Raw genomic sequence first — 22,550 nt, 5'->3', positions numbered from 1 at the left:
TAGCTAAGGTCTTAGTCTCGTACTCTGGCCTAATGGTTAAGGTTTTAACTCTTACTCTGGCCTAATAGCTAAGCTCTTAGACTCGTGCACTGGCCTAATGGTTATGGTCTTAACTCTTAGTCTGGCCTAATAGCTAAGGTCTTAACTCTTACTCTGGCCTAATAGCTAAGGTCTTAGATTCGTACTCTGGCCAAATGGTGAAGGTCTTAACTCTTACTCTGGCCTAATAGCTAAGGTCTTAACTTTTACTCTGGCCTAAAAGCTAAGGTCTTTAACTCATACTCTGGCCTAATGGTTAAGGTCTTAACTCTTACTCTGGCCTAATAGCTAAGGTCTTGACTCCTACTCTGGCCTAATGGTTAAGGTCTTAACTCTTACTCTGGCCTAATAGCTAAGGTCTTAGAATCGTACTCTGGCCTAATGGTTAAGGTCTTAACTCTTACTCTGGCCTAATAGCTAAGGTCTTAACTCTTACTCTGGCCTAATAGCTAAGGTCTTAGACTGGTACTCTGGCCTAATGGTTAAGGTCTTAACTTTTACTCTGGCCTAATAGCTAAGTTCTTAACTCCTACTCTGGCCTAATAGCTAAGGTCTTTGACTCGTACTCTGGCCTAATGGTTAAGGTCTTAACTCTTACTCTGGCCTAATAGCTAAGGTCTTAGACTTGTACTATCGCCTACAGGTTAAGCTCTTAACTCATACTCTGGCCTAATAGCTAAGGTCTTATCTATTACTCTGGCTTAATAGCTAAGGTCTTAGACTCGTACTCTGGCCTATTGTTTAAGGTCTTAACTCTTACTCTGGCCTAATAGCTAAGGTCTTAACACTTACTCTGGCCTAATAGCTAAGGTCTTAGACTTGTACTCTGGCCTACTGGTTAAGGTCTTAACTCTTACTCTGGCCTACAGGTTAAGGTCTTAACTCTTACTCTGGCCTACTGGTTAAGGTCTTAACTCTTACTCTGGCCTAATAGCTAAGGTCTTAGACTCGTACTCCGGCCTACTGGTTAAGGTCTTAACTCTTACTCTGGCCTAATAGCTAAGGTCTTAACTCTTACTCTGGCCTAATAGCTAAGGTCTTAGACTCGTACTCTGGCCTAATGGATAAGGTCTTAACTCTTACTCTGGCGTAATAGCTGAGGTCTTAGACTCGTTCTCTGGCCTAATGGTTAAGGTCTTAACTCTTACTCTGGAATATTAGCTAAGGTCTTAGACTCGTGCTATTGCCTACAGGTAAAGCTCTTAACTCTTACTCTGGCCTAATAGCTAAGGTCTTAACTATTACTCTGGCCTAATAGCTAAGGTCTTAGACTCGTACTCTGGCCTAATGGTTAAGGTCTTAACTCTTACTCTGGCCTAATAGCTAAGGTCTTAAGTCTTACTCTGGCCTAATAGCTAAGGTCTTAGACTCGTACTATGGCCTACAGGTTATTGTCTTAACTCTTACTCTGGCCTAATAGCTAATGTCTTAGACTCGTACTCTGGCCTACTGGTTAAGGTCTTAACTCTTACTCTGCCCTAATAGCTAAGGTCTTAACTCTTACTCTGGCCTAATAGCTAAGGTCTTAGACTCGTACTATGGCCTACAGTTTAAGGTCTTAACTCTCACTCTGGCCTAATAGCTAAGGTCTTAGACTCGTACTCTGGCCTACTGGTTAAGGTCTTAACTCTTACTCTGGCCTAATAGCTAAGGTCTTAGATTCGTAGTATGGCCTAATGGATAAGGTCTTAACTCTTACTCTGGCCTAATAGATACGGTCTTAACTCTTACTCTGGCCTAATAGCTAAGGTCTTAGACTCATACTCTGGCCTTCTGGTTAAGGTCTTAACTCTTACTCTGGCCTACAGGTTAAGGTCTTAACTCTTACTCTGGCCTACTGGTTAAGGTCTTAACTCTTACTCTGGCCTAATAGCTAAGGTCTTAGACTCGTACTCCGGCCTACTGGTTAAGGTCTTAACTCTTACTCTGGCCTAATAGCTAAGGTCTTAACTCTTACTCTGGTCTAATAGCTAAGGTCTTAGACTCGTACTCTGGCCTAATGGAGAAGGTCTTAACTCTTACTCTGGCCTAATAGCTAAGGTCTTAGACTCGTTCTCTGGCCTAATGGTTAAGGTCTTAACTCTTACTCTGGAATATTAGCTAAGGTCTTAGACTCGTACTATCGCCTACAGGTAAAGCTCTTAACTCTTACTCTGGCCTAATAGCTAAGGTCTTAACTATTACTCTGGCCTAATAGCTAAGGTCTTAGACTCGTACTCTGGCCTAATGGTTAAGGTCTTAACTCTTACTCTGGCCTAATAGCTAAGGTCTTAAGTCTTACTCTGGCCTAATAGCTAAGGTCTTAGACTCGTACTATGGCCTACAGGTTATTGTCTTAACTCTTACTCTGGCCTAATAGCTAAGGTCTTAGACTCGTACTCTGGCCTACTGGTTAAGGTCTTAACTCTTTGCTCTGCCCTAATAGCTAAGGTCTTAACTCTTACTCTGGCCTAATAGCTAAGGTCTTAGACTCGTACTCTGGCCTAATGGTTAAGGTCTTAACTCTTACTCTGGAATCATAGCTAAGGTCTTAGACTCGTGCTCTGGCCTAATGGTTAAGGTCTTAACTCTTACTCTGGCCTACTGGTTAAGGTCTTAACTCTTACTCTGGCCTAATAGCTAAGGTCTTAACTCTTACTCTGGCCTAATAGCTAAGGTCTTAGAATCGTACTCTGGCCTAATGGTTAAGGTCTTAACTCTTACTCTGGCCTAATAGCTAAGGTCTTAGACTCGTACTCTGGCCTAATGGTTAAGGTCTTAACTCTTACTCTGGCCTAATAGCTAAGGTCTTAGACTCGTACTATCGCCTACAGGTTAAGCTCTTAACTCTTAGTCTGGCCTAATAGCTATGGTCTTAACTATTACTCTGGCCTAATAGCTAAGGTCTTAGACTCCTACTCTGGCCTAATGGTTAAGGTCTTAACTCTTACTCTGGCCTAATAGCTAAGGTCTTAACTCTTACTCTGGCCTAATAGCTAAGGTCTTAACTCCTACTCTGGCCTAATGGTTAAGGTCTTAACTCTTACTCTGGCCTAATAGCTAAGGTCTTAGACTCGTACTATGGCCTACAGGTTAAGGTCTTAAATCTTACTCTGGCCTAATAGCTAAGGTCTTAGACTCATACTCTGGCATAATAGCTAAGGTCTTAGACTCGTACTATGGCCTAATGGTTAAGGTCTTAACTTTTACTCTGGCCTAATAGCTAAGGTCTTAACTCTTACTCTGGCCTAATAGCTAAGGTCTTAACTTTTACTCTGGCCTAATAGATAAGGTCTTAGACTCGTACTCTGGCCTAATGGTTAAGGTCTTAACTCTTATTCTGGCCTAATAGCTAAGGTCTTAGACTCGTACTATGGCCTACAGGTTAAGGTCTTAACTCTTAGTCTGGCCTAATGGTTAAGGTCTTAACTGTTACTCTGGCCTAATAGCTAAGGTCTTAGACTTGTACTCTGGCCTAATAGCTAAGGTCTTAGACTCTTACTCTGGCCTAATAGCTAAGGTCTTAGACTCGTACTTTGGCCTACTCGTTAGGGTTGTAACTCTTACTCTGGCCTAATAGCTAAGGTCTTAGACTCGTACTCTGGCCTAATAGCTAAGGTCTTAGACTTATACTCTGGCCTACTGGTTAAGGTCTTAACTCTTACTCTGGCCTAATAGCTAAGGTCTTAGACTCTTACTCTGGAATAATGGATAAGGTCTTAACTCTTACTCTGGCCTAATAGCTAAGGTCTTAGACTCGTACTCTGGCCTAATGGTTAAGGTCTTAACTCTTACTCTGGAATCATAGCTAAGGTCTTAGACTCGTACTATCGTCTACAGGTTAAGCTCCTAACTCTTACTCTGGCCTAATAGCTAAGGTCTTAACTATTACTCTGGCCTAATAGCTAAGGTCTTAGACTCGTACTCTGGCCTAATGGTTAAGGTCTTAACTCTTACTCTGGCCTAATAGCTAAGATCTTAACTCTTACTCTGGCCTAATAGCTAAGGTCTTAGACTCGTACTATGGCCTACAGGTTAAGGTCTTAACTCTTACTCTGGCCTAATAGCTAAGGTCTTAACTCTTACTCTGGCCTAATAGCTAAGGTCTTAGACTCGTACTATGGCCTAATGGTTAAGGTCTTAACTCTTACTCTGGCCTAATAGCTAAGGTCTTAACTCTTACTCTGGCCTAATAGCTAAGGTCTTAGTCTCGTACTCTGGCCTAATGGTTAAGGTTTTAACTCTTACTCTGGCCTAATAGCTAAGCTCTTAGACTCGTGCACTGGCCTAATGGTTATGGTCTTAACTCTTAGTCTGGCCTAATAGCTAAGGTCTTAACTCTTACTCTGGCCTAATAGCTAAGGTCTTAGATTCGTACTCTGGCCAAATTTGAAGGTCTTAACTCTTACTCTGGCCTAATAGCTAAGGTCTTAACTTTTACTCTGGCCTAAAAGCTAAGGTCTTTAACTCATACTCTGGCCTAATGGTTAAGGTCTTAACTCTTACTCTGGCCTAATAGCTAAGGTCTTGACTCCTACTCTGGCCTAATGGTTAAGGTCTTAACTCTTACTCTGGCCTAATAGCTAAGGTCTTAGAATCGTACTCTGGCCTAATGGTTAAGGTCTTAACTCTTACTCTGGCCTAATAGCTAAGGTCTTAACTCTTACTCTGGCCTAATAGCTAAGGTCTTAGACTGGTACTCTGGCCTAATGGTTAAGGTCTTAACTTTTACTCTGGCCTAATAGCTAAGTTCTTAACTCCTACTCTGGCCTAATAGCTAAGGTCTTTGACTCGTACTCTGGCCTAATGGTTAAGGTCTTAACTCTTACTCTGGCCTAATAGCTAAGGTCTTAGACTTGTACTATCGCCTACAGGTTAAGCTCTTAACTCATACTCTGGCCTAATAGCTAAGGTCTTATCTATTACTCTGGCTTAATAGCTAAGGTCTTAGACTCGTACTCTGGCCTATTGTTTAAGGTCTTAACTCTTACTCTGGCCTAATAGCTAAGGTCTTAACACTTACTCTGGCCTAATAGCTAAGGTCTTAGACTTGTACTCTGGCCTACTGGTTAAGGTCTTAACTCTTACTCTGGCCTACAGGTTAAGGTCTTAACTCTTACTCTGGCCTACTGGTTAAGGTCTTAACTCTTACTCTGGCCTAATAGCTAAGGTCTTAGACTCGTACTCCGGCCTACTGGTTAAGGTCTTAACTCTTACTCTGGCCTAATAGCTAAGGTCTTAACTCTTACTCTGGCCTAATAGCTAAGGTCTTAGACTCGTACTCTGGCCTAATGGATAAGGTCTTAACTCTTACTCTGGCGTAATAGCTGAGGTCTTAGACTCGTTCTCTGGCCTAATGGTTAAGGTCTTAACTCTTACTCTGGAATATTAGCTAAGGTCTTAGACTCGTGCTATTGCCTACAGGTAAAGCTCTTAACTCTTACTCTGGCCTAATAGCTAAGGTCTTAACTATTACTCTGGCCTAATAGCTAAGGTCTTAGACTCGTACTCTGGCCTAATGGTTAAGGTCTTAACTCTTACTCTGGCCTAATAGCTAAGGTCTTAAGTCTTACTCTGGCCTAATAGCTAAGGTCTTAGACTCGTACTATGGCCTACAGGTTATTGTCTTAACTCTTACTCTGGCCTAATAGCTAATGTCTTAGACTCGTACTCTGGCCTACTGGTTAAGGTCTTAACTCTTACTCTGCCCTAATAGCTAAGGTCTTAACTCTTACTCTGGCCTAATAGCTAAGGTCTTAGACTCGTACTATGGCCTACAGTTTAAGGTCTTAACTCTCACTCTGGCCTAATAGCTAAGGTCTTAGACTCGTACTCTGGCCTACTGGTTAAGGTCTTAACTCTTACTCTGGCCTAATAGCTAAGGTCTTAGATTCGTAGTATGGCCTAATGGATAAGGTCTTAACTCTTACTCTGGCCTAATAGATACGGTCTTAACTCTTACTCTGGCCTAATAGCTAAGGTCTTAGACTCGTACTCTGGCCTTCTGGTTAAGGTCTTAACTCTTACTCTGGCCTACACGTTAAGGTCTTAACTCTTACTCTGGCCTACTGGTTAAGGTCTTAACTCTTACTCTGGCCTAATAGCTAAGGTCTTAGACTCGTACTCCGGCCTACTGGTTAAGGTCTTAACTCTTACTCTGGCCTAATAGCTAAGGTCTTAACTCTTACTCTAGTCTAATAGCTAAGGTCTTAGACTCGTACTCTGGCCTAATGGAGAAGGTCTTAACTCTTACTCTGGCCTAATAGCTAAGGTCTTAGACTCGTTCTCTGGCCTAATGGTTAAGGTCTTAACTCTTACTCTGGAATATTAGCTAAGGTCTTAGACTCGTACTATCGCCTACAGGTAAAGCTCTTAACTCTTACTCTGGCCTAATAGCTAAGGTCTTAACTATTACTCTGGCCTAATAGCTAAGGTCTTAGACTCGTACTCTGGCCTAATGGTTAAGGTCTTAACTCTTACTCTGGCCTAATAGCTAAGGTCTTAAGTCTTACTCTGGCCTAATAGCTAAGGTCTTAGACTCGTACTATGGCCTACAGGTTATTGTCTTAACTCTTACTCTGGCCTAATAGCTAAGGTCTTAGACTCGTACTCTGGCCTACTGGTTAAGGTCTTAACTCTTACTCTGCCCTAATAGCTAAGGTCTTAACTCTTACTCTGGCCTAATAGCTAAGGTCTTAGACTCGTACTCTGGCCTAATGGTTAAGGTCTTAACTCTTACTCTGGAATCATAGCTAAGGTCTTAGACTCGTGCTCTGGCCTAATGGTTAAGGTCTTAACTCTTACTCTGGCCTACTGGTTAAGGTCTTAACTCTTACTCTGGCCTAATAGCTAAGGTCTTAACTCTTACTCTGGCCTAATAGCTAAGGTCTTAGAATCGTACTCTGGCCTAATGGTTAAGGTCTTAACTCTTACTCTGGCCTAATAGCTAAGGTCTTAGACTCGTACTCTGGCCTAATGGTTAAGGTCTTAACTCTTACTCTGGCCTAATAGCTAAGGTCTTAGACTCGTACTATCGCCTACAGGTTAAGCTCTTAACTCTTAGTCTGGCCTAATAGCTATGGTCTTAACTATTACTCTGGCCTAATAGCTAAGGTCTTAGACTCCTACTCTGGCCTAATGGTTAAGGTCTTAACTCTTACTCTGGCCTAATAGCTAAGGTCTTAACTCTTACTCTGGCCTAATAGCTAAGGTCTTAACTCCTACTCTGGCCTAATGGTTAAGGTCTTAACTCTTACTCTGGCCTAATAGCTAAGGTCTTAGACTCGTACTATGGCCTACAGGTTAAGGTCTTAAATCTTACTCTGGCCTAATAGCTAAGGTCTTAGACTCATACTCTGGCATAATAGCTAAGGTCTTAGACTCGTACTATGGCCTAATGGTTAAGGTCTTAACTTTTACTCTGGCCTAATAGCTAAGGTCTTAACTCTTACTCTGGCCTAATAGCTAAGGTCTTAACTTTTACTCTGGCCTAATAGATAAGGTCTTAGACTCGTACTCTGGCCTAATGGTTAAGGTCTTAACTCTTATTCTGGCCTAATAGCTAAGGTCTTAGACTCGTACTATGGCCTACAGGTTAAGGTCTTAACTCTTAGTCTGGCCTAATGGTTAAGGTCTTAACTGTTACTCTGGCCTAATAGCTAAGGTCTTAGACTTGTACTCTGGCCTAATAGCTAAGGTCTTAGACTCTTACTCTGGCCTAATAGCTAAGGTCTTAGACTCGTACTTTGGCCTACTCGTTAAGGTTGTAACTCTTACTCTGGCCTAATAGCTAAGGTCTTAGACTCGTACTCTGGCCTAATAGCTAAGGTCTTAGACTCATACTCTGGCCTACTGGTTAAGGTCTTAACTCTTACTCTGGCCTAATAGCTAAGGTCTTAGACTCTTACTCTGGAATAATGGATAAGGTCTTAACTCTTACTCTGGCCTAATAGCTAAGGTCTTAGACTCGTACTCTGGCCTAATGGTTAAGGTCTTAACTCTTACTCTGGAATCATAGCTAAGGTCTTAGACTCGTACTATCGTCTACAGGTTAAGCTCCTAACTCTTACTCTGGCCTAATAGCTAAGGTCTTAACTATTACTCTGGCCTAATAGCTAAGGTCTTAGACTCGTACTCTGGCCTAATGGTTAAGGTCTTAACTCTTACTCTGGCCTAATAGCTAAGATCTTAACTCTTACTCTGGCCTAATAGCTAAGGTCTTAGACTCGTACTATGGCCTACAGGTTAAGGTCTTAACTCTTACTCTGGCCTAATAGCTAAGGTCTTAACTCTTACTCTGGCCTAATAGCTAAGGTCTTAGACTCGTACTATGGCCTAATGGTTAAGGTCTTAACTCTTACTCTGGCCTAATAGCTAAGGTCTTAACTCTTACTCTGGCCTAATAGCTAAGGTCTTAGTCTCGTACTCTGGCCTAATGGTTAAGGTTTTAACTCTTACTCTGGCCTAATAGCTAAGCTCTTAGACTCGTGCACTGGCCTAATGGTTATGGTCTTAACTCTTAGTCTGGCCTAATAGCTAAGGTCTTAACTCTTACTCTGGCCTAATAGCTAAGGTCTTAGATTCGTACTCTGGCCAAATGGTGAAGGTCTTAACTCTTACTCTGGCCTAATAGCTAAGGTCTTAACTTTTACTCTGGCCTAAAAGCTAAGGTCTTTAACTCATACTCTGGCCTAATGGTTAAGGTCTTAACTCTTACTCTGGCCTAATAGCTAAGGTCTTGACTCCTACTCTGGCCTAATGGTTAAGGTCTTAACTCTTACTCTGGCCTAATAGCTAAGGTCTTAGAATCGTACTCTGGCCTAATGGTTAAGGTCTTAACTCTTACTCTGGCCTAATAGCTAAGGTCTTAACTCTTACTCTGGCCTAATAGCTAAGGTCTTAGACTGGTACTCTGGCCTAATGGTTAAGGTCTTAACTTTTACTCTGGCCTAATAGCTAAGTTCTTAACTCCTACTCTGGCCTAATAGCTAAGGTCTTTGACTCGTACTCTGGCCTAATGGTTAAGGTCTTAACTCTTACTCTGGCCTAATAGCTAAGGTCTTAGACTTGTACTATCGCCTACAGGTTAAGCTCTTAACTCATACTCTGGCCTAATAGCTAAGGTCTTATCTATTACTCTGGCTTAATAGCTAAGGTCTTAGACTCGTACTCTGGCCTATTGTTTAAGGTCTTAACTCTTACTCTGGCCTAATAGCTAAGGTCTTAGACTTGTACTCTGGCCTACTGGTTAAGGTCTTAACTCTTACTCTGGCCTACAGGTTAAGGTCTTAACTCTTACTCTGGCCTACTGGTTAAGGTCTTAACTCTTACTCTGGCCTAATAGCTAAGGTCTTAGACTCGTACTCCGGCCTACTGGTTAAGGTCTTAACTCTTACTCTGGCCTAATAGCTAAGGTCTTAACTCTTACTCTGGCCTAATAGCTAAGGTCTTAGACTCGTACTCTGGCCTAATGGATAAGGTCTTAACTCTTACTCTGGCGTAATAGCTGAGGTCTTAGACTCGTTCTCTGGCCTAATGGTTAAGGTCTTAACTCTTACTCTGGAATATTAGCTAAGGTCTTAGACTCGTGCTATTGCCTACAGGTAAAGCTCTTAACTCTTACTCTGGCCTAATAGCTAAGGTCTTAACTATTACTCTGGCCTAATAGCTAAGGTCTTAGACTCGTACTCTGGCCTAATGGTTAAGGTCTTAACTCTTACTCTGGCCTAATAGCTAAGGTCTTAAGTCTTACTCTGGCCTAATAGCTAAGGTCTTAGACTCGTACTATGGCCTACAGGTTATTGTCTTAACTCTTACTCTGGCCTAATAGCTAATGTCTTAGACTCGTACTCTGGCCTACTGGTTAAGGTCTTAACTCTTACTCTGCCCTAATAGCTAAGGTCTTAACTCTTACTCTGGCCTAATAGCTAAGGTCTTAGACTCGTACTATGGCCTACAGTTTAAGGTCTTAACTCTCACTCTGGCCTAATAGCTAAGGTCTTAGACTCGTACTCTGGCCTACTGGTTAAGGTCTTAACTCTTACTCTGGCCTAATAGCTAAGGTCTTAGATTCGTAGTATGGCCTAATGGATAAGGTCTTAACTCTTACTCTGGCCTAATAGATACGGTCTTAACTCTTACTCTGGCCTAATAGCTAAGGTCTTAGACTCGTACTCTGGCCTACTGGTTAAGGTCTTAACTCTTACTCTGGCCTACAGGTTAAGGTCTTAACTCTTACTCTGGCCTACTGGTTAAGGTCTTAACTCTTACTCTGGCCTAATAGCTAAGGTCTTAGACTCGTACTCCGGCCTACTGGTTAAGGTCTTAACTCTTACTCTGGCCTAATAGCTAAGGTCTTAACTCTTACTCTGGTCTAATAGCTAAGGTCTTAGACTCGTACTCTGGCCTAATGGAGAAGGTCTTAACTCTTACTCTGGCCTAATAGCTAAGGTCTTAGACTCGTTCTCTGGCCTAATGGTTAAGGTCTTAACTCTTACTCTGGAATATTAGCTAAGGTCTTAGACTCGTACTATCGCCTACAGGTAAAGCTCTTAACTCTTACTCTGGCCTAATAGCTAAGGTCTTAACTATTACTCTGGCCTAATAGCTAAGGTCTTAGACTCGTACTCTGGCCTAATGGTTAAGGTCTTAACTCTTACTCTGGCCTAATAGCTAAGGTCTTAAGTCTTACTCTGGCCTAATAGCTAAGGTCTTAGACTCGTACTATGGCCTACAGGTTATTGTCTTAACTCTTACTCTGGCCTAATAGCTAAGGTCTTAGACTCGTACTCTGGCCTACTGGTTAAGGTCTTAACTCTTACTCTGCCCTAATAGCTAAGGTCTTAACTCTTACTCTGGCCTAATAGCTAAGGTCTTAGACTCGTACTATGGCCTACAGTTTAAGGTTTTAACTCTTACTCTGGCTTAATAGCTAAGGTCTTAGACTCGTACTCTGGTCTACTGGTTAAGGTCTTAACTCTTACTCTGGCCTAATAGCTAAGGTCTTAGATTCATACTATGGCCTAATGGTTAAGGTCTTAACTCTTACTCTGGCCTAATAGATAAGGTCTTAACTCTTACTCTGGCCTAATAGCTAAGGTCTTAGACTCGTACTCTGGCCTAATGGTTAAGGTCTTAACTCTTACTCTGGCCTAATAGCTAAGGTCTTAGACTCGTACTATGGCCTACAGGTTAAGGTCTTAACTCTTACTCTGGCCTAATAGCTAAGGTCTTAGACTCATACTCTGGCCTAATAGCTAAGGTCTGAGACTTGTACTATGGCCTATTGGTTAAGGTCTTAACTTTTACTCTGGCCTAATAGCTAAGGTCTTAACTCTTACTCTGGCTTAATAGCTAAGGTCTTAGACTCGTACTCTGGCCTTATAGCTAAGGTCTTAACTCTTACTCTGGCCTACTGGTTAAGGTCTTAACTCTTACTCTGGCCTAATAGCTAAGGTCTTAACTCTTACTCTGGCTTAATAGCTAAGGTCTTAGACTCGTACTCTGGCCTAATAGCTAAGGTCTTAACTCTTACTCTGGCCTAATGGTTAAGGTCTTAACTTTTACTCTAGCCAAATAGCTAAGGTATTAACTCTTACTCTGGCTTAATAGCTAAGGTCTTAGACTCGTACTCTGGCCTAATAGCTAAGGTCTTAACTCTTACTCTGGCCTACTGGTTAAGGTCTTAACTCTTACTGTGGCCTAATAGCTAAGGTCTTAGACTCGTACTCTGGCCTAATAGCTAAGGTCTTAGACTCGTACTCGGGCCTAATAGCTAAGGTCTTAGACTCGTACTCTGGCCTACTGGTTAAGGTCTTAACTCTTATTCTGGCCTAATAGCTAAGGTCTTAGACTCGTACTCTGGCCTAATAGCTAAGGTCTTAGACTCGTACTCTGGCCTACTGGTTAAGGTCTTAACTCTTACTCTGGCCTAATAGCTAAGGTCTAAGACTCGTACTATGGCCTAATGGTTAAGGTCTTAACTCTTACTCTGGCCTAATAGCTAAGGTCTTAACTTTTACTCTGGCCTAATAGCTAAGGTCTTAGACTCGTACTCTGGCCTAATGGTTAAGGTCTTAACTCTTACTCTGGCCTAATAGCTAAGGTCTTAGACTCGTACTATGGCCTACAGGTTAAGGTCTTAACTCTTAGTCTGGCCTAATGGTTAAGGTCTTAACTGTTACTCTGGCCTAATAGTTAAGGTCTTAGACTTGTACTCTGGCCTAATAGCTAAGGTCTTAGACTCTTACTCTGGCCTAATAGCTAAGGTCTTAGACTCGTACTTTGGCCTACTCGTTAAAGTTGTAACTCTTACTCTGGCCTAATAGCTAAGGTCTTAGACTCGTACTCTGGCCTAATAGCTAAGGTCTTAGACTCATACTCTGGCCTACTGGTTAAGGTCTTAACTCTTACTCTGGCCTAATAGCTAAGGTCTTAGACTGTTACTCTGGCCTAATGGATAAGGTCTTAACTCTTACTCTGGCCTAATAGCTAAGGTCTTAGACTCGTACTCTGGCCTAATGGTTAAGGTCTTAACTCTTACTCTGGAATCCTAGCTAAGGTCTTAGACTCGTGCTCTGGCCTAATGGTTAAGGTCTTAACTCTTACTCTGGCCTACTGGTTAAGGTCTTAACTCTTACTCTGGCCTAATAGCTAAGGTCTTAACTCTTACTCTGGCCTAATAGCTAAGGTCTTAGAATCGTACTCTGGCCTAATGGATAAGGTCTTAACTCTTACTCTGGCCTAATAGCTAAGGTCTTAGACTCGTACTCTGGCCTAATGGTTAAGGTCTTAACTCTTACTCTGGCCTAATAGCTAAGGTCTTAGACTCGTACTATCGCCTACAGGTTAAGCTCTTAACTCTTAGTCTGGCCTAATAGCTATGGTCTTAACTATTACTCTGGCCTAATAGCTAAGGTCTTAGACTCCTACTCTGGCCTAATGGTTAAGGTCTTAACTCTTACTCTGGCCTAATAGCTAAGGTCTTAACTCTTACTCTGGCCTAATAGCTAAGGTCTTAACTCCTACTCTGGCCTAATGGTTAAGGTCTTAACTCTTACTCTGGCCTAATAGCTAAGGTCTTAGACTCGTACTATGGCCTACAGGTTAAGGTCTTAAATCTTACTCTGGCCTAATAGCTAAGGTCTTAGACTCATACTCTGGCCTAATAGCTAAGGTCTTAGACTCGTACTCTGGCCTAATGGTTAAGGTCTTAACTCTTACTCTGGCCTAATAGCTAAGGTCTTAAGTCTTACTCTGGCCTAATAGCTAAGGTCTTAGACTCGTACTATGGCCTACAGGTTATTGTCTTAACTCTTACTCTGGCCTAATTGCTAAGGTCTTAGACTCGTACTCTGGCCTACTGGTTAAGGTCTTAACTCTTACTCTGCCCTAATAGCTAAGGTCTTAACTCTTACTCTGGCCTAATAGCTAAGTGTGAGAAGTTGGCCTGGCATATGCTGTTCCTAGTTATAGGGACACCTTGCACCAGTCCAATTCGACTCCCATTGATGGTAGGTTTAAGACAACCTTTAAAGAAAGCTATCCTAGTGGTAGCTGTGGAGAGCAGCCTTCAGGCTAAGTCTTGAAGGAGTGTTAAGCTTATTGTTTTACCATAATAACCTCTTGAATAACCAAATGAAAGAGTAGCCCACACAGGTATATATATAAAATATATGTATTTATTCTAGACAGAATCCCACAGTCACTTTATGTGGCTAGTGGCAAAGTTACAATTCAAACAAGCATTTCTAAACACAATAAATAGCACAGAAATCAATGGGCCCCAGGGGGGGACCAAACCATATACTAAAATAGTGGTATAAGAACCACGACAATTCTACAGGCAATGCCTAGGGCATTCAGGATCGCTGGCCCCTTAAGAATCCACCCACAGTTAAGAGGAAGGGGACCCACGGGAGGCGTGTGCAGTGCGAGAAGCTGCTGTCGGGATCGCAATGTTAGCCTATGGAGAATGTCGCGGTTGAATAATTAAGGTTTAAGGACACTTCTAACAACAGTACAAAGTTAAGGCTTGAGACTTAAGGCTTTGGAGAGCCCACCACCACGGGAGTACCGAAGTACCACTGTTACCTGCCCCAGGGAAGCCGGGTGCATAGGTCGATTCTGGTGTCGGGTCGCGGGCTGATTTTCTATGGAAAAGGAGTCCAAACTGCTGCTAGCTGGAAGTGTCGCTGAAGTCGTGAAGATTAAAGTTGAAGAAAAGACAAAGATGAACCTGAAAGCAGAGGGGACAGAGTCTGGGTCACAGCACAGTGACCAGGGAGCTCACAGGAAGGAGCTCGTGGATGTCGGGTGCTTCAGGTGTGGAAGGTACAGCTGGGCTCTGCAGTCACGGGCTCCGGGAGGCTTCAAGGAAGGCCAGCTTCTGGAGGGCGACTGTCCCACGTCGGCTGAGGGTCGCTGCGGTGTTAGTGTCCCGATTGGATCCACTAAGCATTGGCAACCGCAACCCACGCAAGATGAACAAAGCAGCTGCTGGTGCAGACCCACGAGGTCTGAGGGTGCTCTCCTTTGCAGGGAGCGTAGAGCAGGCCTGGAACAACCAGGGGAACTCTTAGAAAGGAAGATTGTCCTCCGTCAGGGCCCACAAGTCGAGAGACAAGGGACCGCGGAAGGCAGCAAAATGGAGTGCGTAAAAGTGCTCCCACGGGCCACCGGAGCGGGCCAGGGAGCTGAGAGTCGGCACAAGTGCTGCTTGAAGGTTGGCTCAAGAATGGGCCAAAGCACAACTTCCCCACTGGTCGGGGTCGTGTGCTGGACAAGAGGTGGCCGGTGTCTCGGGGTATGCGGGGATCTCGACACCCACGTGGTCCAGGGTGCTCAGACTTGCTGGGCACACTCACAGGACGCTGGGATGCACTGGAGACCCACCTCGAGGTCGCTGGAAGGCGTCGAAGGTCATGAGAGCAACGAAGTCCCAACCGGGTATCTTGTAGTCTTTTAGGTGCCTGCCAAGCAGGGGGATAACTCCTTTATCCCAAGGGAGATTTCTTCAGTCAGCTGGGCAGCAGCTCGTCGAAGGTCAGTTCTGTGAAGTCCTGTACGAATCTAAGGCTCTAGGGCAAAGTTATTCCCATATATCCCCAAGATTAGGGGATGGTCCAAAATAGAGCCTACCAATCAGAGTAGAGGCGGGAAAGGGTGGCTACACCCACTCCCCTTTGTGTGTTTCCCGCCTGGGCGAGGGGCAGGATGCCCCTGAACCGGTTCCAGGCGGTGTATGCAGAATTGGGGCTCTGCAGCTGCCTACGTGCAACTCTGAATGGACTTTTGGTGCACCCACCCTGTTCCAATCCACATATCCTGTCTGGGGAGGTGCTGGCACCTCCCTGCCACAGGAGCCCTATTGTCCAGATGGCGAGGCTGGGGTTTTCCCCAGCAACAGCCAGCCAGAGTCGTGTAGGTGGCGAACAGTAGCCATTTTGTGGTACATGTGCACTTTTAAATTGGTTTCCAAATTCTACCGCTTTTCCCATATCACCCTCCTAGCAAGGGGGAATCGTGCCCCCATGCCCATGGCTGGACTGGGGGTATGATTCCTTCATGTTTGACACCAAACACGATATGGTTCGGTGTAGCCATTCCAAAGTTACAGCGATGACGCAATAACTTATAATGCGGTAGAGTATATGGTATGGCTACACTACAAACAACCCAGTAACGGTGTTACGAAGGTTGCAGAGAGGTCCTACTCATGTAGGGGTCCCCCCTCACACATACCTCAGCACCCAGCCCTGTAGGATTACCAGGGCCTGCCATAGGGGTGACCTATGAGAGTATATGTGTTGTATGGTATGGGACATAGGGTACCTACGTCCCTGTAAGGGGTGCTAGCACCACCTTACCCAGGCTACAGTAGTGGCCTGGTGGTGTCAGTTTGGGTGGCTGTCCCAGGGTGGCACAATAAGTGCTGCAGCCCTGGTAGGCCTACTGGGGGACCCATGCCCTGGGTACCTAGGGTACCATCTACAAGGGACTGGAAGGGCATGCCCAGCATCCAATTATGTTTGTACCTAGAGTACTCACAACAGTTTTAGGGAGAAAACAGATAGGCTGGGGTCCTGGATAGCAGGATCCCAGCCAGACTAGTCAAAAACCACTTAAATACCAGGCAAAAAGTTGGGGGCAACCATTAGTCAGATTCCACTCTCCTACATAACCCCCCCCCAAACAAAAGGAGATAAGGCTAACCTTGTCCAGATAAGCCTTTATTTCCTGAGTGGCCATATAAGGAAGAACCTGTACTAACATGGTTGCTCCCTGTGTCATGGTCCACTTGGGAAATCCTACCCCAAGGGGTTCTAGAGTTTCTCCAAAGTCTAGGGAAATTACCTGTATTGGTTTTTGGGTCAGAGGTGGGCTGGTGGGGTGTCTGAGTCTGGAAGTGAGACCCTACTTGGGTTGGTCTCAACCTCCTCAGATCACTGGCCACTATGGAAGCCTTTCTGCCCATGACGGTGTCATATCTGGCCCTAAGGGTCAACCTCTGGCTGCCTACAGCTGGGGGTTGGATCCCTTTGGCTGGAATAGTGGAGGGCACTGGAAGGTTTGGGGCAGCTAGGCCCCAGGTTTCCCTGTGCTCAACAACATCCATTTGAGGGGTGCCTATACCTAGGGGTAAGGGGGATCCCTCAGTTTGTAGAGGAATATTCACCTGGCTGAAACTACTCTGCTGGGTGTCCCTAATCTCTTGATGAGGGGGTGCCTCTGGACAGGGGCCCAGTAAGGGTCCACTGGCCTCCCTGACCTCTGCAGCCCTGGGCTGACTGAGGCAGGGTAGAGAGGGGCAGGATACCTGCTCCAGACTGGGTACCACCTTGGAAGGATCCCCTGCCATCAGAGAGGTGGGCAGGCCAAGCCTGTCCACTTCTGGGGCAGTTACTTCACAAGGGGCAGGGTCAGTTCCCTGAGAAACTGGACCTTTACCTGTAGTCTGGTGGGGGGAAGACTGCTCCTCCTCCCCTATGCTCTCTGTTTGTGTAGAGTGATCCATAGTTTCAGGCTTCACTCTTTCTATTTTCTCCTGGGGTGGAGGTGAGGCCCTCAGGGTCTCATCCACTCTCTCAGGAATTCCTACCATTTTCAAATGGGCCTTGTGGTCAACCTCAGCCCAGGCTGAGATTTCTAGATCATTCCCCAGTAAACAATCTACAGGCAAGTTTGGGGACACTGCCACCCTCTTGGGGCCAGTGACTCCTCCCCAGCTGAGATTTATCACTGCCATGGGATGATCTGTCCTGATTCCATCAATATTGGTCACCTGATAGCTAAACCCAGGTAAAAGCTGATCTAGGGGCACTAGCCTCTTGGTCACCATGGTGACAGTGGCCCCTGTGTCCTTATAGGCCACAGCCTTCTGACCATTGATTATTGGTTCTTGTCTGTACCTGCCCAGAATACTGGGGCTCATGGTAAAGTTGGCAAACCCCATGCCACCATCACAGACCATAGTTGCTAATGTAGGGGACCTGGCTAGGCCAGAGTCCACTGGTGTCCCCAAAGAGAACCCCACTAAGTTTTTGGGTGCACTCCCACCACCTGGGGGATTACTACTAGTAGTAACAGGAGGTGTTGGAGCAGGTTTTGGAGGAACATTTTCTTTATTGCCACTTTTAGGACAGCTGGAGTCAGTTTTCCAGTGGCCAGGTTTCTTACAGACATGGCAATAGGGTTTCTTGTTATTAGAGGAAGGATTTTGGGACCCACCCCCAGCACTGGTTTGTTGGGGCCCTTCAGAGGACTTTTCTTGTTTATCATCCCCGCCTTTCTCTTTGGGCTTAGTGGAATCCTTCTTCTGGTCACCAACTTGGTTCTTAGGCCTAATCCTGGTTCTGACCCATTTGTCTGCCTTCTTTCCCAATTCTTGGGGAGAGGTCAGATCAGAGTCCACCAGGTGCTGGTGTAAAAGTTGGTTCTGACAATTATTAAGAATCTGCTCCCTCATAATGAGATTATACAATCCTTGATAATCATTAACTTTACTGCCATTTAACCAACCTTCCAGTGCCTTGGTTGCACAATCCACAAAGTCTACCCAATCTTGATTCTGTGCTTTCTGGGTGTCTCTGAACTTAAGTCTGTATTGATCAGTGGTTAAGCCAAACCCATCTATTAAAGCAGCTTTCAAGATATAATAATCATCAGCATCCTCTTCTCTTACAGAGAGGAGCTTGTCTCTCCCTTTATCTGAAAAGGAGAGCCACAGGATTGCTGCCCACTGCTCTACAGGGACCCTCTGTACTCTACAGGCCCTTTCAAGAGCAGATATCCATTTGTGAATATCATCCCCATTCTGATAGGGGGGCACAATCTTGTGGAGGTTCCTATTGTCAGGGACTCTCTCTCTAACTCTAGGGGTTTCATCACTGCCACCAGGGATCTCTAGACCCCATTTCTTTGAAGCTTTCTGAAGCTCCAGGGTTTCCCTGTCTAATGCTAACTGTTCTCTTTTAAGCTGAAGCTTAGCCTGCTCAAATTTGATCAGTCTGCATTTCCTCTCATGAGAGGATTCTCTTCTCTGAGAAGAGGCAGAGGACCCTTTGGATCCCTTAGAATGGTTGGATCCCACTGAGGGGGATCTGTTCCTTCTTGGACCCACCACTCTCCTTTTAAGGGTGGAAGGAGTGCCTCTTGGGCCATCACTTCCATGCTGTGAGTGGTTTGTGTCTTCCAGGTCAGGATTTTCATCCTCTTCCTGATCCTCTTCAGATTCCACTCTGGGAGTGTCCTCTTCTGAGGGGTGCCCACCCACGTTGTCCGTCCCTCTGGATCCTATGGACTCCATAAAGTCTGCTATGAGCAGGATCTCTTTGAGACGTTTTGTGTTGGCACCTCTTTCTGTCTTCAGTTTCCTAAGGGTGCACATTTCCCTGAGCTCAGCAAAGGTGAAATTTTCATACTTATCTACTGGGACCCTCTGGGGTCCTTCCATAGCCTTAGTGCCCCTTGAAGACATGTTTAGTGTAGTGATGTATCTACCTACACTAAGTGTGGCCTACTGAACCCTCTCTTGAGTTGTAGTCAAGGTGTGCTAGACCCTCTACACACAACTCCAAGTTCAGTAGAACTTATTGTATTCTAGCTTGAATTTATATGTACCTTTGGTACCTTGTGGCTTTCACTTTAGAAATTCAATTTGTTATTTGGTAAAACAATGGCAAGCTTGAATCCAACCGCTGCACACCAATGTGAGAAGTTGGCCTGGCATATGCTGTTCCTAGTTATAGGGACACCTTGCACCAGTCCAATTCGACTCCCATTGATGGTAGGTTTAAGACAACCTTTAAAGAAAGCTATCCTAGTGGTAGCTGTGGAGAGCAGCCTTCAGGCTAAGTCTTGAAGGAGTGTTAAGCTTATTGTTTTACCATAATAACCTCTTGAATAACCAAATGAAAGAGTAGCCCACACAGGTATATATATAAAATATATGTATTTATTCTAGACAGAATCCCACAGTCACTTTATGTGGCTAGTGGCAAAGTTACAATTCAAACAAGCATTTCTAAACACAATAAATAGCACAGAAATCAATGGGCCCCAGGGGGGGACCAAACCATATACTAAAATAGTGGTATAAGAACCACGACAATTCTACAGGCAATGCCTAGGGCATTCAGGATCGCTGGCCCCTTAAGAATCCACCCACAGTTAAGAGGAAGGGGACCCACGGGAGGCGTGTGCAGTGCGAGAAGCTGCTGTCGGGATCGCAATGTTAGCCTATGGAGAATGTCGCGGTTGAATAATTAAGGTTTAAGGACACTTCTAACAACAGTACAAAGTTAAGGCTTGAGACTTAAGGCTTTGGAGAGCCCACCACCACGGGAGTACCGAAGTACCACTGTTACCTGCCCCAGGGAAGCCGGGTGCATAGGTCGATTCTGGTGTCGGGTCGCGGGCTGATTTTCTATGGAAAAGGAGTCCAAACTGCTGCTAGCTGGAAGTGTCGCTGAAGTCGTGAAGATTAAAGTTGAAGAAAAGACAAAGATGAACCTGAAAGCAGAGGGGACAGAGTCTGGGTCACAGCACAGTGACCAGGGAGCTCACAGGAAGGAGCTCGTGGATGTCGGGTGCTTCAGGTGTGGAAGGTACAGCTGGGCTCTGCAGTCACGGGCTCCGGGAGGCTTCAAGGAAGGCCAGCTTCTGGAGGGCGACTGTCCCACGTCGGCTGAGGGTCGCTGCGGTGTTAGTGTCCCGATTGGATCCACTAAGCATTGGCAACCGCAACCCACGCAAGATGAACAAAGCAGCTGCTGGTGCAGACCCACGAGGTCTGAGGGTGCTCTCCTTTGCAGGGAGCGTAGAGCAGGCCTGGAACAACCAGGAGAACTCTTAGAAAGGAAGATTGTCCTCCGTCAGGGCCCACAAGTCGAGAGACAAGGGACCGCGGAAGGCAGCAAAATGGAGTGCGTAAAAGTGCTCCCACGGGCCACCGGAGCGGGCCAGGGAGCTGAGAGTCGGCACAAGTGCTGCTTGAAGGTTGGCTCAAGAATGGGCCAAAGCACAACTTCCCCACTGGTCGGGGTCGTGTGCTGGACAAGAGGTGGCCGGTGTCTCGGGGTATGCGGGGATCTCGACACCCACGTGGTCCAGGGTGCTCAGACTTGCTGGGCACACTCACAGGATGCTGGGATGCACTGGAGACCCACCTCGAGGTCGCTGGAAGGCGTCGAAGGTCATGAGAGCAACGAAGTCCCAACCGGGTATCTTGTAGTCTTTTAGGTGCCTGCCAAGCAGGGGGATAACTCCTTTATCCCAAGGGAGATTTCTTCAGTCAGCTGGGCAGCAGCTCGTCGAAGGTCAGTTCTGTGAAGTCCTGTACGAATCTAAGGCTCTAGGGCAAAGTTATTCCCATATATCCCCAAGATTAGGGGATGGTCCAAAATAGAGCCTACCAATCAGAGTAGAGGCGGGAAAGGGTGGCTACACCCACTCCCCTTTGTGTGTTTCCCGCCTGGGCGAGGGGCAGGATGCCCCTGAACCGGTTCCAGGCGGTGTATGCAGAATTGGGGCTCTGCAGCTGCCTACGTGCAACTCTGAATGGACTTTTGGTGCACCCACCCTGTTCCAATCCACATATCCTGTCTGGGGAGGTGCTGGCACCTCCCTGCCACAGGAGCCCTATTGTCCAGATGGCGAGGCTGGGGTTTTCCCCAGCAACAGCCAGCCAGAGTCGTGTAGGTGGCGAACAGTAGCCATTTTGTGGTACATGTGCACTTTTAAATTGGTTTCCAAATTCTACCGCTTTTCCCATATCACCCTCCTAGCAAGGGGGAATCGTGCCCCCATGCCCATGGCTGGACTGGGGGTATGATTCCTTCATGTTTGACACCAAACACGATATGGTTCGGTGTAGCCATTCCAAAGTTACAGCGATGACGCAATAACTTATAATGCGGTAGAGTATATGGTATGGCTACACTACAAACAACCCAGTAACGGTGTTACGAAGGTTGCAGAGAGGTCCTACTCATGTAGGGGTCCCCCCTCACACATACCTCAGCACCCAGCCCTGTAGGATTACCAGGGCCTGCCATAGGGGTGACCTATGAGAGTATATGTGTTGTATGGTATGGGACATAGGGTACCTACGTCCCTGTAAGGGGTGCTAGCACCACCTTACCCAGGCTACAGTAGTGGCCTGGTGGTGTCAGTTTGGGTGGCTGTCCCAGGGTGGCACAATAAGTGCTGCAGCCCTGGTAGGCCTACTGGGGGACCCATGCCCTGGGTACCTAGGGTACCATCTACAAGGGACTGGAAGGGCATGCCCAGCATCCAATTATGTTTGTACCTAGAGTACTCACAACAGTTTTAGGGAGAAAACAGATAGGCTGGGGTCCTGGATAGCAGGATCCCAGCCAGACTAGTCAAAAACCACTTAAATACCAGGCAAAAAGTTGGGGGCAACCATTAGTCAGATTCCACTCTCCTACACTAAGGTCTTAGACTCGTACTATGGCCTACAGTTTAAGGTTTTAACTCTTACTCTGGCTTAATAGCTAAGGTCTTAGACTCGTACTCTGGCCTACTGGTTAAGGTCTTAACTCTTACTCTGGCCTAATAGCTAAGGTCTTAGATTCGTACTATGGCCTAATGGTTAAGGTCTTAACTCTTACTCTGGCCTAATAGATAAGGTCTTAACTCTTACTCTGGCCTAATAGCTAAGGTCTTAGACTCGTACTCTGGCCTAATGGTTAAGGTCTTAACTCTTACTCTGGCCTAATAGCTAAGGTCTTAGACTCGTACTATGGCCTACAGGTTAAGGTCTTAACTCTTACTCTGGCCTAATAGCTAAGGTCTTAGACTCATACTCTGGCCTAATAGCTAAGGTCTGAGACTTGTACTATGGCCTAATGGTTAAGGTCTTAACTTTTACTCTGGCCTAATAGCTAAGGTCTTAACTCTTACTCTGGCTTAATAGCTAAGGTCTTAGACTCGTACTCTGGCCTTATAGCTAAGGTCTTAACTCTTACTCTGGCCTACTGGTTAAGGTCTTAACTCTTACTCTGGCCTAA

Source organism: Triturus cristatus, chromosome 12, assembly GCF_964204655.1.
Source record: "Triturus cristatus chromosome 12, aTriCri1.1, whole genome shotgun sequence".
Lineage (NCBI taxonomy): Eukaryota > Metazoa > Chordata > Amphibia > Caudata > Salamandridae > Triturus > Triturus cristatus.
This window is presented reverse-complemented; position numbering follows the sequence as displayed.